General features: G+C 35.8%; 1 long non-coding RNA gene across 1 annotated transcript; it reads left to right on the forward strand.

Moving 5' to 3' along the window:
• Positions 1-11745: 11745 nt before the first annotated feature.
• LOC119765045 lies at positions 11746-14218 on the forward strand. Its single transcript, XR_005276467.1, has 5 exons — positions 11746-12375; positions 12441-12519; positions 12589-12656; positions 12752-13021; positions 13621-14218. It is a non-coding gene; the product is annotated as an uncharacterized LOC119765045 (long non-coding RNA).
• Positions 14219-15667: the final 1449 nt, after the last annotated feature.

Here is a 15667-nt window from a genome sequence, read left to right on the forward strand (position 1 = left end):
GTTGCGTGGGGACTTGTATAAACGAACCAAAGAAGCAAAATGTCTTCTTTGGTCATAGAAAGGGCACACAAAGTTTTACCAAAATTAAAAAAAAATAAAAATAAAATTTACATAGAAATTGCTCACATGCATTTTGAATGTCAAAAAAAGAAAATAATTTTTAAGATCTCTTAAATATGTTTTGAAAATTAAATTAAAAATGATCTGGTTTTGAAATGTTGAACATATTTTCAATAAAGATTGTTTTTTTACATGGAAAATCAGACCAAGAATTGCACAGAAAAATTTAGATTTATAATAACATCAAATCAGTAATAAGACGTCCACACAGTTTTTAAGGCTACAAAATAATGGAACAGTCATTCCAATTTTAGATTTTATTCGTTTTCAAAATCAAGTTAAAACTGCAAAATTTCAAGTTTTAACCTCAAAGCAACTAAAATAGTCAACTTCAACTAGTCGTCGCGACGTGTGCATATCATAATCGAGTCCAAAGAGAGAAGAGGAAAATGTTTTCCACACTGGCACTGCTGGTTTTGGGAAGGTGGTCGGGCTGGTTGGGTGTGATGACTACCGCTAAAAATAGCTCCTTGGTGCGCGGTGTTTTAACACACAAACACACACTAGTTGGCCCAAGTCGGTAGAGTTTCTTGCTTCTGCCTCAGACTCGATTCCCGTGTGCACTTGTGTAAGTTTGAAATGAAAGAAGGGAAAATTTTTCCTCTTTTCCTCGGTTTTTCCTCGATGACGGCTGATGACGATGATGATGATGATCCACCCACTCGTTCAACACCCACTTGGTGGTTTGGTGTAGCTGTATTTGTGAAGCTGAAGATCGTTGAGTTTGCTTTCCCACCTGCTGCAGCAGATGGAACAGTAGAAGACGATGATCAGTTAGTTAGTTTTGTTGGTTAGTTGGTGATGGGAAATGCACGAGCAGATTTAAATTATTATTTTTTCGAATAGATAAATATTCAAATATGCTATTCTTAAAGATGCCGAATATATTTATTTTTTTTATCAAATTAACAAGTTTGATGACACACATTTATGATTGTGATCTAATTTAAATTGATATTTTTCCTAGTCATCCACACTCACAGCTGCTTCAATGATTTTTAACTGCTGCGATGATGATGACGATGACAACGACGACGACGGAGATGGAAACGAGCCTTGCAGGTGCACTTTTCTCGTTATGTATTTTTACGCTGCCAAGGTCCATTTGATAGCAAAGTATTTAGAGGGTTTATTTTTAACCCACCTGAGAAACAGGTAAATTTTAACTCGAAACAAATACTTTGGAAATTCAAAAGGGCGTAATATTGAGATTTTAGGTTATATCGTTTAAGCCTTGATTTTAAAATTTTCAAAATATTTTTTTTTCGAATAGATCAGAAAATTTCACAATTATTTCAACATTATAAATTGGACCATAAGTTGCTGGGAAATTGGCATCATAAAATGGGTGGCTGTGATGAGGATGAGACTTCAATTTTCCTGTTTCTTTTTTCTTATCCGCAGAGGTCCAATGTTTAATGTTTCTTAGACAAATTTGAAGCAAATATTGTGATATCATCGAAAAAAATATTGTAAGAAATTAACACTCATAAAAACAGTTTATAAAAATTAAAAACATTTTTTTCCGAAATCATACTTTCAGCTGCTTTATTTTTTTAAATATATAATATTAAATATTAATTAAATAAGTTTTTGTCCCTCGGCTCTGGCCGGGGTCGAGGGAGGGGGAAATAAAAAATAAAAATTTAATAAAAGCCATAGTTGCAACATTTGAATAAAAAAGTGATATAAAATTCATATTACACTAGTTCAGCCGTTTTACAATCATTAGTTTTCAAAAAATGTTGACAATGTTTGACGAAAACAAAAAAATTGGAAAAAAAACTTTTAGCGGTACACCGATAATTTTCAAAAGATCAAAATATTTTTGAATAAACCCATACATGCTAAAAATGATTCTAAGCGCAGATGAATGCGTTTTAAATTAATTTCAGCTGATTGCACTTCAATTTCCATTGAAATTTTGAAGTTTTTTTAAGCAATATTTTTTTGCCTCCTGATTTTTCGGGCCAATTTTGGAGGGAGGGGGGAGGGGTGACAAAAACTTTTTAAAATATTTGTACCAGCCTTAATACATATCATTCGGAACATTGGGAATTGTTTTCTGTTTTGAAAATATAAGTAATTTAAAATGCGGTAATATTTATTCCTGTACAGTCTAGACTCGATTATCCGAAGCCTCCTCCTTCGGATAATCGAATCATGAACAAAAAAATGTTTTTTTCGTTTTTTCATTTTCTTGTTTTAAACATCCAATTCGAGTTCTGCAACCCCATTTTAGTCAAATTTGAATAGTTGATTGCCTATTAAATAATTAAATGCATTTTTTCAATATTTCGTCACCACCATTTTGATCGCCATCTCGGATTTAAAAATTCTAAATCAGTTTAACGTATTATAGGGAGCGTTCTTTTATTACGTAACGCAGTAGGGGGCGAGGGGCGGTCGGAGGCCGTGTTACGCTTCATACAAAATTTTTAAAATTTGTATGGAAATGTTGTTACGAGGGGAGGGGGGGCTGGAGAGGGTCTAAAAATCCGTTTTTTGCGTTACGTAATAAAAGAACGCTCCCTTAGGAGGGGCATACTTAAGCTCGACTATCAAAAATTAGACAACAAATTTTTTTTTTTTCGTGATTCGATTATCCGAAGTTTTGATTATCCGAAGTGATTTTTTTCCGAGGCCTTCGGATAATCGAGTCTGGACTGTATAGTTATTTTTTTCTGAATAGAACTCATAAATACCTGAAACTTTGCCAAAGACACTAAACCGATCAGGAATTCTCCAAAAATACTGATTTTAAAGTATTTTTTTTTTAAATTTTTGTAAGGACAGCTGTATTTTTTTGTTTTAGAATTTTTATTTCTTTTTATTATTTTTAATATTTTTAGTATTTTTAGTATTTTTAGTATTTTTAGTATTTTTAGTATTTTTAGTATTTTTAGTATTTTTAGTATTTTTAGTATTTTTAGTATTTTTAGTATTTTTAGTATTTTTAGTATTTTTAGTATTTTTAGTATTTTTAGTATTTTTAGTATTTTTAGTATTTTTAGTATTTTAGTATTTTTAGTATTTTTAGTATTTTTAGTATTTTTAGTATTTTTAGTATTTTTAGTATTTTTAGTATTTTTAGTATTTTTAGTATTTTCAGTATTTTTAGTATTTTTAGTATTTTTAGTATTTTCAGTATTTTTAGTATTTTTAGTATTTTTAGTATTTTTCATATTTTTAGTATTTTTAGTATTTTTAGTATTTTTAGTATTTTTAGTATTTTTAGTATTTTTAGTATTTTTAGTATTTTTAGTATTTTTAGTATTTTTAAGTACTTTTAGTATTTTTAGTTTTTTAAGTATTTTTAGTATTTTTAGTATTTTTAGTACTTATAGTATTTTTATTATTTTTAGTATTTTTAGTATTTTTAGTATTTTTAGTATTTTTAGTATTTTTAGTATTTTTAGTATTTTTAGTATTTTTAGTATTTTTAGTATTTTTAGTATTTTTAGTATTTATATGCAATTTATACTAATATTTTTTATACTAGTAATTATTTTAAGTACCGTCATCAGGGGTGACATTGGGTCTGGGGGGTGAAATTGGGTCGTACAAATTTCAGCATTTTTGTATGACCCAATCTCACCCCCAGACCCAATGTCACCCCTGATGATGGTATTTCAGGTTTTTTAAACATATTAACCTTCCAAAATCCTATTCTCTAGACGATATTTAAAAAGCTTTGGAAAGAAGAACTCTTATAAGTTTAGAAAATATTGGGTTTGGAATTTCACTAGTTTTATGTGACTTTGCCAATGCTTCAAAAATAATATTTTTTCAGGGGTTTTGGTTAAATCTTTTTACTAACGTTTTCTATATTTTAAGCGAAAATTGCAATAAATTTTGCTATTTTCTCAGACAACTATTTGAATAATATTCTTTGGATATTCTTAAAAAAAAAGACTGGAAAAATATGAAGAAAAAAAACCAGAAAGGCAAATGTTTAAGAAAGAAGGTGATACAATAAACCAAATACTTCTTTTTTGTATTTCTGTAAAATAGCATAAAACATCTGTAGAAATTTTCACAAACTAGTTAGACTAACCAAAAAAACTAGCATGATTAACAGAAAAACAAGCTAATCCAGTCAAAAGACTTGGTAAAATGACAAGATGTCAAAACTGACAGCATTTTTGCAACTGGTAATTTAGCAGAATCTACTAACTTACCTAGTTTTAGTACCGTCAAATCTGGGATATTTGAATGGAATTTTGAACTTTAAAAATGTGGGTTAAATAATAATGAGGACTTTTTAAATAATTCGCTGTTACCTTTCGCGATAAATTTCCTTTCCAAGCATTGTACACCACTTGGTCGAATATGTAACCCTTTTGTCCAGAATCTTCAGTCTCCAAGCCAGAAACGGAGTCGGAGGAGTCGGAGTACCCAAATTTGCGGTAGCTTGAATAAGTTTATCAGCTCAGGTTTTTGTAAAAGTGTCCTTACTTTTAATTTGAATCCATTATTTTGCCTGTAAAATTTTAAAAATAAAGGGTCAAATAGCTAAAATTTTCTTCAAACAAAACTAAACTCCACAACCCCAATCCAAACTGCATCCCCCCCGGGGTGCATTGGCCCCAAAGCTCCGTCCGCGCCGGTCCATCCCACTAACCCAAAGCCCTAGAAGCCCGGTGACCTACATTCGCCAAACCCGCCCACGCTCAACCGTCGCTTGTTTTGACCGAGATGTCCTCGTACACACCCTCCAACGGCCTCGACGACGCTGAGCCAAAGTTGCGTGGGCGAGATGACGAAACGTGCGCCGTCGTCACCACGGAGGAATCGGTCCTGATGACGGAAGCTCTCCGGAGCGGGAGAGCGAGCGAGCAAGGACATTAGAGGATTGAGAGAAGGTTCGGATGATGAAGGTTTATTGACCTACCGCGGCAGCGGGAAGCTGCGGTTGATGGTTTCCGGGATGATTCGAAGTTTCCTGAAGGAGTTGGAGGGTAGGAAGTTGTACCAGTTCTGAAGATCCGGAGGATCTGTCGGATGACCTGGAGGATTGGGCCCGATTGACAAACTATCGATGACGTCATCGCTGGAGTTAACGACCAATTCTGAAAACATTGGCGACAAGAGAGAGAGAGAGGAAGCAACAGCAACACACCAGGAAGCGCGTTTCCATTCAAAAATTTATTCCGCAGACCGCTGCGCATGTCCGGGCGCCCCACGTGCCAAGCCCCACACATGGCCTCCAGAAGTCGAGAAGCACATGGTCAAAGAGGAGAGTTCATCCGCGCACCACTACAACCGTGGCGCTGTGAACGATGAGTTCCGTCGCACTCGTGAGTTCCCACTGGCTGGCGAAGATATCGCCTAAAGTTAGACAACAGCACAGCATCAGTTCTTCGGTGGACGTTGGACTGCACGCAACGTTCCGTCCGTCCGGAACCGTGTTTGTGTTCAGGAAGAACCGTTGTGGCGAAGAAGTGGTTTGCCCTGTGTGTGTGCTTCCCCTTGATTAGACTCATTAGCCAAGTGACAGTTCTGTTGGATCAGTAGACCGTGCATCGCCAAGTGCAGCAGGCCATGATCGCTCGCGGACATGGATAAGCTCGCACAGGTAAGTCAGTGCTTGGGTCACCTTCCTGCGGCCAGAAATCGTTACCGAATCAAACTTTTCATAGAAAAAATCCTGTTTCCAAACAAAGTAGCAGCAAACCCCTCCAAGCTGATTCGCGCAATCTACGTCATTCCAGGCTTTGACGTCATCGAGAGCTTTTCATCGTCGTCGTCGTCGTCAACGACGACGTTGCTATAGCGATTCGTGTGTAGTGGTGGGCCCGTACCCCCAAATGTTTCCCCACCCTGCTCCTCCTGCTCCCTCCCACCCGTTCAGAACCCAAGGTTCTTGTGGAAAATTCTTCGCTCGTTAGTCCTCCTCTCTCTCTCTCGCTCACCAGTTCTAAAAATAGCTCCAAAGACATTTTATTTCAAATTACGGTCCGCTAAAAATAGCGCTCCCTAATTGAAATCGAATCCTCCTCCAAAAAGAAGTTCTTCACAAACTTCATCTCAGCAGTCCTTGACAGCTTAAGCCCGTAAACGTCACCCTTCGCCCGTTGGCGCGCAGCGCCCAAGCTCCATGACCTACTTCTTGACCGCAACTATTCAATACTGGCCCCCTATCGGCGCAGTTCGCCCCCGATGACGTCATTCGCAATAATAATACCCTCCTGCGGCGGGAGTCCTCTTCCGCGCAACCCCGACCGAACATCCCGCTCCTCCTCCGACGATGACGGAGCAGTCGTGCGCAAACCGAGCCCTCTCTCCCCCGAAGCGGACGAGACTTGCCTCCGCGCTCTCCCCAGCTTCCGGCAATCTGCATCCGGCCAGTGCATCTTCAGCGGTTCCCGCTGCCGGAATTGCACCTGACGTCAGCGCGAAATCAAAACAAAGCCCCCCGTTAAACTGTCAAAAAATCGTTTTCGCAGTGACGTCAATGCATTTGACCAACTTCTTGTTGTTTTTTTTCGGCAAACTCAAAAGGGGGGATTGACCTTATTTTCCGACGGTGACGTCACCCGCTGCACTCTTTGTGCGTGTGCAGTGCAACAAAGGAGGCCGCGCCGCGTGACGTACGAAACGTGTGTGTTCGTGTGTTTGTGAAATTAATGGCAAATTTGGAACAAAAACCACTTGTTAGATGGTGGAGTTGTGCAGCGCCGAGTTGACCCAATTTCCGATGACGTCACGGAGAGGGCAGAGTGATCGTTGCAGTGTTGCAGTGTAGAGTGGAACGTGGTTGGGATTGGTGCGTGTTCTGGTAACCCTGTTTTGGAAAGTCGTGACGTCAGGGAAGAAATGCGGAAGTTACGTAAAGTTGGTGTGGTTTAGTTCGGAAGAAGTGCAAGAAAGTTAATGGAAATAGTTTAGCGATTTTTCAAGGCTTTTGCACTTAATTAAAAACAAAGTTTATTTTAATTCTAGAGTAAATTTTCAAAACAACCTATGAGTCATGGATTTCCTAGGCAGATAAGACCCTTTTAAAATATAATCGTGAATTGTCAACTTTTTTATGTTTAGATATTGGCTTTGTAGTTATTAGGCAAAATATTTTATATGAAAATCTCTATAAAAATCTCTTCAATAACCATGATATTTTTGATCTTTAACAATTTATCAACATGTTTATAAATTTTTAACAATTTATCAACATGTTGATAAATTATTTGCTAAACAAAACTATTTAAATGAAAATGGTAAAAATAAGATCTGCAATTGGCTACTAAAAAATGTGGACAAAATACTTTTAAAATCAACGAATTTGAATACGTCAGGAAATGTCCAAATTTTAATGAAAGCATTCAAACTCTTAACAATTGATTTGAAAAAAAAATCTAGTAGAAAATAATGAATAAGTGATAGTATTGCAAAGACAAGAAAATCATTTTGAAAAAAATTTAAAATTCAAAACACTTTTACAAACATTAATAACCTGTAAATCGCTGTATTTTTTAAGAATTAATTATGGCTATGCCCTTTCCCCAGAAAGGAACCTGAAAATTCAGGAAGCTGATTTTTTTAATAAAACTTTTCATGGTTGATAATTTAAATACTCGCAAAGTGTCATATTTTTCTCGATAAAAATAAGTTCGACTCTAAAAACGAACTGTAACTCATTCTTTAGAAAATTCCACACTAACAACAGCTTTTATAAGTTCTTTAGTTACAAGTTTCAAGTGCTATTGAAACAGATTTAAAAAATATCTTCAAGTTTTAGGTAAAACAAGTTTCTTAGTAAATTTGAAAAAAAAAAAACAAACCATAGTGACAAAAAAAATTTATTTTTTTTATGAAAAAATTAAACAATTGCTCATGAGTTGTAATTAAACTTGGAATATTTTATATATAAAACCTCAATTTTGAATAACTTTTATTTATTTATTTTTTTCTTTCAACTTACAAACATGCTGTTGTATTTTTCTCAAATAAAAAAATCAAGGTAAACTTACTTATGAGCAATTCTCTACCAAAACCGGAAATGGATTTTATTTGTATTTTTTGATTTGGCTCAAACTTTGTGGGGGCCTTCCCTATGACCAAAGAAGCCATTTTGCATCATTAGTTTGTCCATATAAATTTCCATACAAATTTGGTAGCTGTTCATACAAAAATGGTACGTAAATATTTGGAAATCTGTAACTTTTGAAGGAATTTTTTGATCAATTTGGTGTCTTCGGCAAAGTTGTAGGTATTGTTAAGGACTATTTAGAAAAAAATAGGTACACGGAAAAAAAAATTTCCCGGTTTTTTATTAACTTTTTTACAAAACTCAAATTCCCAAAATACGTATTTTTGATTTTCGAGATTTTTGATATGTTTTAGGGACAAAAATCCGCAACTTTTGAGCTATAGAGAAACATGGTCAAAAATCTGCCGCCGAGTTATGATTTTTGAAAAACTGGTGATTTTTGGAAAAATCTAAATTTCATATATAAAATTTTTGACCTCATTTTTTATGCAAAATTGAATTTGCAATCGAAAATTACTTTACAGATTTTTGATAAAGGGCCCCGTTTTCAAGATATAGCCACCGAAAGTTTGATTTCAGCGAAATATTTGCAGTTTTGCGATTTTTAAAAATAGTGACCATGAGTGACCATTTCTGAAAATATTTTTTTTTTAAAAGTTCAGAAAATTTGCTATAAAATTGTCTAAGAGACATTGAAGATTGGACCTCTGGTTGTTGAGATACAGCGGCTTAAAGAAAAAGAAACACGAAAATTGAAGTTTTCTAAGTCTCACCCAAACAGCCCACAATTTTCTAATGACGATATCTCAGCAATTAATGGTTCAATTTTCAATGTTAATATATGAAACATTCGTGAAATTTTCCGATCTTTTCGAAAAAAATATTTTGAAAAAAATTAAATCAAGTCTAACATTTTAAATGGGCATAATATTCAATGTTTGGTCCTTTTAAAATGTTAGTCTTGATTTAATTTTTTTCAAAATATTGAACTTTTCAAAAAAAATATTTTCAGAAATGGTCACTCATGGTCACTATTTTTAAAAATCGAAAAACTGCAAATATTTCGCTGAAATCAAACTTTCGGTGGCTATAACTTGAAAACGGGGCCCTTTATCCAAAAATCTGTAAAGTAATTTTCGATTGCAAATTCAATTTTGCATAAAAAAATGAGGTCAAAAAAATTTTATATATGAAATTTAGATTTTTTCCAAAAATCACCAGTTTTTCAAAAAAATCATAACTCGGCGGCAGATTTTTTGACCATGTTTCTCTATAGCTCAAAAGTTGCGGATTTTTGTCCCCTAAAACATATCAAAAAATCTCGAAAATCAAAAAATACGTATTTTGGGAATTTGAGTTTTTGTGAAAAAAAAGTTAATAAAAAAATCGGGAAATTTTTTTTTCCGTGTACCTATTTTTTTCTAAATAGTCCTTAACAATACCTACAACTTTGCCGAAGACACCAAATTGATCAAAAAATTCCTTCAAAAGTTACAGATTTTCGAATATTTACGTACCATTTTTGTATGAACAGCTGCCAAATTTGTATGGAAATTTATATGGACAAACTAATGATGCAAAATGGCTTCTTTGGTCATGGGGAAGGCCCCCACAAAGTTTGAGCCAAATAAAAAAATACAAAAAATAAAAATGGTCGAAATCGGCCGGTTTTGTAGAGAATTGCTCTTATGATCATTTTGCACACTTTTGGGCTGAACTTTTTAAGAAACGCAGTAACTATTAAAGTCGAACCGAAACTATTTTTACTTTACTATTGAAAAGAACTTTTTTAAAACTAACATTCTTATATGATACTTATAGTGCCTGGGAATTTGCAAAATTGTTCCAACTGTCAAAATGCTAATGGGCCCGTTTCGAATGTTGCTCCACATTCTTATTTCTTTGACTGTTTTGAAAATTTGTTTATGCATTTCATATTTTTTTTGTACTACAACAAAATTATTTGTTATGCTTTTCAGTACATTTCAAGGACTTGGAAAAAAAACTTATTTTTTTCAGAGTTGTTTTTGGAGAATTTGATTTGTTTTGAAAAATTTTCAGAGAAAATTTGTAATTTTTTTACCGTTTATTTTTTTTAAACAGAACGCAACTAAATTAATCTTAAAAAATGTTTTAAGGGTTTTAAAGAAGAAAACTTTTGATAGCAGCTTGAGTTTTCAACATTTTGTGATAATTTGATATCTATATAAATTAAGGCTGGTACAAATTTTATTTAAAGGGACAAAAACTTTGAAAAATGTTCGCATCGGCCTAAATTGTTATATTATAAATTGAGCAGTCTAAAAGACTAGTACGCAATCCCTCAGTCCAAAATATTACTTCCTAATCAAAAATGTCCAGTCTAGCTCATCAAGTCATCCAACCGGACCCCTCCACACACGGTAGTTGGGAACCCGAGAACCCTTCAGTATCGATGTCATCGTCATGACGGACAAGAACTTCTAAAGAAAAGGAAAAACGGAAGAAATCCCACTAGCTTGTGTTAAACTGGCACGAGCCTGTTAAAAAAATGAGCGCGGTTACCTGGTGGTGGGTTGCACCTTAACGTGTGAGGGGAAGCCAGCTTTCTCCTCGAGAACCGATTTTGAAACCAAGAAGGACTATCGAGTTTCAATTAGTCCTCGCGTTCCACCGTTTTCATATTCATATGGGATAAGTGCACTAAAAGGAAACAAAACAGGACATGCGATGCAGTCGTCTCAAGGGAAAACAGGTGATTTAGGTGATGGGAATAAATATATTTATGACGGGGAGTTTTTTTATTCGAAATTGATTTGGTTGATTGGCTGGGTTAGGCGGTGAGGGGTTTTATGCATTTTTTGGGATATAAGCTTATAACAATTAAGTTTGAATGGTCAATTAGTGCGTTGATCTGAATGTGGAAACTAAAACTTATAACTTCAAGGGACTGAGGAAATTGTTTTTTTTTTATAGGATATCGTTATAAAATCACTCGAGAAAAAAAATTTGCGTTTAGTCGTAAGTGACAAAATTTAAAAAAAATATGAATGGCGAGTGCAAGGTCTGATTTTCGAAATGTCGAATCAAATGCAATATCCTTGATACATAATTATGCTACAAACGTAACTTATTTTTTTTACAATTTGTGTTTTCCAAATTCAAACATTTCTGAAGTGATTAAAAATTCTTCATTTTACTAAAAATGCAAAAAAAAAAAATCTGTTTGACATGTTTTTCTAAAGAAAATTCAAATTTAGGGTAACATTTTCTGCTGCCTCCAGAACAAAAACTTGAAATTAACTTTGCAATGACCTAATTTCATTGTTTCGATTGTTTTGTTGTTTATATGACTTAGCCCAAAAAGGCTGACTTCTAAACTATGGTGGCCAAATCATGTCAAATAATGTTTGAAACGAAAGCCATTTTTGGATGTAAAGTGAAAATTTGATTCATTGCTCCGCTTTCAAAAGTTATGATCATTTTTAGGTTTAATTTCTCAACAAATTTGTGGTTTTTCCAATTTAAAAAACTATGGTCTTTTGTTGATCATATCTGATTTTTTTTTAAATAGCTGAGAAAGTTTGTAACCTGCCTGCTGCAGTTTACCATCGCAACAGTAGGAGTCTGCGAATAACAAGAAGAATGCCCTAAGCCATCCCAATCAGGGCAAAATTTAATCTTTTGTCTTCTAGAATTTTTATAAAACCACTACACTTACAACACAAACAAGAAGCCAAGAACCATCATCATCATCGATCGCGGCTTCCCAGCAGCCGATCGATGCCGATTGCGCGCTTACTCTCGCGAGTGCGTGATCTCCCAGCTAACCGTACGCACATAAGGCACGTATGCACTAGATATTGGGCAATTTCAAAACCGAAGGCCGATCGTTGGATGATTACCCTAGCACAAAACACAACATGCACATCCACCGATTATGTTTATGCTCATCATCACATCAACATACCGGACCGACATCAACCATGCCAGCATCAAACTAATTTCCCGTTGGGGAAATCAAGTCGAGCAGCCACCCTGGCGACGCCCCGGTACTCACTCTCCAATCTCTTATCGGCCGACGCCAACTAGAGCCGTGAGTGATAAAGCGAGGCGCGATCGGTCAGGCAATATAGCCGATCGTCGCCCGCGGATCATCATCAGTCACTGGTTTATCGTAAAGGAGACCGCGTCGATCGTCAACCCGATATATTTTCCGCCAGACGATCGACCTGAAGAAGAAGTTTAGTTCGAGGAATTTCTGTGGTGAAAACCGTCTCACCAGTGTAATTTTTTGCGGATTTTGTGATGTGAGCGTAAATTTAAATGTAATTTTGATTGTTTCGCCTAGGAGGAAGAACAAGGCGTGGAATAATAACCGCACTGGAGTGCGAGGTGCCGCGACACCGTAAATTGGTCGTGGTGGAGAGGTAGAGTGGCGACCCTCCCTCGTGTGCTTAATTGGTGTTAATTTGAGTTTTTGTACTTTTGTGTGCTAGTGAGGTGGCGTCTACGATCAGCATGGAAAGCATGGCCATGCTGGAGTAGATAGGAGTACTTGAGATCGGTAAGAAAAAGCTGCTAAACCGTCTCTAAAATAAGTCCCAAAATGTGCTTCGTCCCTGAAATGTGTGCTAATTTCTATTGTCTGCCATTGTGCAGGCCTTCATTTCCTGTTTCACAAGCTGAATTCCATCATGGCTGGAGCCGTGGTGTGGAGCAGTGCGCTGCTGTGCATTCCTGCCGACTGGACGGCGGGGCTAATGCACCGGATGGCCGGCGTTCTCGCCGGTGACCAAGCTGGGTTCTGCCCGGGCAGCAACGTTGTTCCGGATCGTCGAGGGATACACGGGGTCACACACACACACACAGGTTTACACCCGCAACTCTAGTTTTAAGGACGCCAACTAGGTTTAATTCGTCAATATAGATGTAAGTACGCTAAAATCCCTCTTTTATTTCTGTGTAGGTTGAATTTATCCTTGTCTTGGGAGGGCTGGTTGATTATCTGGGATTCTGTTGGAATTCGACCCATTTTTATTGTTTGCTGTGTTCTTTTGCATCTGTGCAGGAAATAGTACTCCTGCTATTCAATAGTCCTCCATCTTGTCTCATGCTCGCACTTTCCCTGGAAATGGGAGGTGACAAAATGGCGCCCAACGTTAATAAAAGTACAGCAGAATCAATTACCAGTGTCTTCTGAACAATCAGCCATTTTGAAAAGGATTTTTCAGCGTTGCTTTTTGTGAAATAAAAGAAGATTGTGTACATTTAGTTTGTAATCTTCTAACTCTTCGCTGTTGTAAATAATTTTCCCATTTTTTGGACTTTTGTAAATAATTTCCCTAGTTTTAGAAACTTGTAAATAATACATTAATTTTAGAATTTTGTAAATAATATACTAATATTTAGTTATAATTGTAAATAATTTGCAATTGGAATTGTAAATAACCCTGAACGTGAAAAAAATTGTAAATTTTGTACATAATTTTGAACTAATCATATATTTTCTCCTGATTTTGATTTTCTAGGATTATGTGATCAATTCAAGAGATCGCCAACGATGGAATAGTGTACACACACAAGAATTGATGAAAAGTGATAAATTTGAAACATAAAACTGTAAATAGATCGTTTTGCTTGGGATTAATTTGATTTTTCTCCCAGATGTAGTTGAGGTTGAAGTGATCATGAGAATTTTTGTATATATTTTCAATACGAGAAGTGATGGGAGGAAATGTTGTATATTTTGTACATTTGTATATATGAATTTTTGGCTGTAAATAAATGATGAATTTGAACTTGCATGAATTTTAACTATTTTAAGAAGAAAACATAAAAAAGAGGAAGTTTTGCAGGATGAAACCGGCCTCGCTGGAGACTTGAGTCCAAGACGATGACGGTCAGTAATAGGATCTTGATTGGATCTCGAATTCGGTCTTGATAACCTGGAAACAGCGCTGAGTCACTGACGATGACGCCCTATGACCCCGAGGAGTAACGATTTATCGGAGGTTGATTCTTGTCTGACTGATTCTTACCAAAAAACATTAGAACTTTTAGAATTTTGCATGAATATTTATTATTTTAATTCTAGTAAATGGTGGATTTGAAAATGAAGCAGGATGAAGGCCGATTCTCAAAGTATCGTTCATGTAAACAGTTTTTGTTGGAAAAATTTAATTTATTGTGTGAGTGATTTGGAAATCTATTCAATCATTTTTATCTTATTTATTTATTTATTTTTTTTAAATTGTGCTTGTGAAAGATTAAGTGAAAAAGGACACTATGGCTGAAGAAGGAGAGGAAATTTTCTTGACCTCATCTGAGACCAGTGCTACGGAATCATCGGGTAGTGAGAGCGAAACCGAAAGTAGTGATAGTACGGGTGAAAGTGTTAAAAGTTCTAGTCCGGTGATGAGTATTAAGAAAATGAACACCAAGCAGATCAAAAGGTTGACAATTTCGCCGAGATTTATGAGGAAGTTATCTGAAGTTTATGCAAGCAAATCACAAGAGCAGAAGAAAAGGTGCGAAAAAGATGATCCTGCAAAGAAGAAGAGTCCCATCCCTGATCCTCCCCCGCCACCACCAAAACCTAAACCAAATTCCCCAAAATCCGATCCCCCAAAACCTGATCCTCAAAAACCCGAATCATCAAAATCAAAACCATCCAAAGATAAGGAGAACAAGAAGAAGGAAGATGAGTCAGGAAGAAGAGTAAGAAGAAATCGAAATCTAAAGATGATAAGGGAGGTGCACCTGATTTAGACCTTGATAAGCCACCTAATTTAGATGATGTTAAGCCGGATGACTCTGAAAAACTTTTGCCACCTGGATTTAACATAAAATCAGCTTCTTTTGATAATGTTAACTTTTCAAATAATCCGTTGTTTTACAACATGAACACTTCTGGTAGGGCGAATAAGAAGACTTTACCAATTTCGCAGTGGCCCATCAAATACAGTGGCACAGACAATGGTATAGGGTTAAATTTGTTTTTGCGCAGAGTAGAATTTTTTGCTCATTCTGAGCGGGTGACTAAATCAGAGCTTTTTGAGTCAGCACATTTGTTACTGGTTGGGCCAGCTCAGGATTGGTTTGTCTCGAAGTGGCCGACTTTTAGGAATGAAGATTGGGATTTTTTCATTCATGCTTTGAGACATCAATACCTACCGAACAACATTGATCATTACATCAAAGTGAGATCGTTTTCTATGTCACAAAACAAAAATGAAACTTTTTCAAACTTTTTGGTCAGGATGGAGCAGTTCTTTTGTGCCGAACTACACCACTAGCTGAAGAGGACAAATTTGATATTATTTGGCACACCATGAAGTGGCACTACAGGGACAGGTTGGCGCTAATCAAGAGAAAGGGAATGAGCATCAATGAGCTGGAAGATCTGTGTGGCAGAATTGATAATTGTAATGAAGGGTTGATGAATCGTCTTGTACAGTCGTTTGATAACCAAAATATTCACGAAATCATTACGGAAGGACCATCTACGAGTTACAAACCGCAAGAACCTCATGAGCGTAGGAAAAATCAACAAAATCAGAGCCAGGTAGTTAATCA

Source organism: Culex quinquefasciatus, chromosome 1, assembly GCF_015732765.1.
Source record: "Culex quinquefasciatus strain JHB chromosome 1, VPISU_Cqui_1.0_pri_paternal, whole genome shotgun sequence".
Classification (NCBI taxonomy): Eukaryota; Metazoa; Arthropoda; class Insecta; order Diptera; family Culicidae; genus Culex; species Culex quinquefasciatus.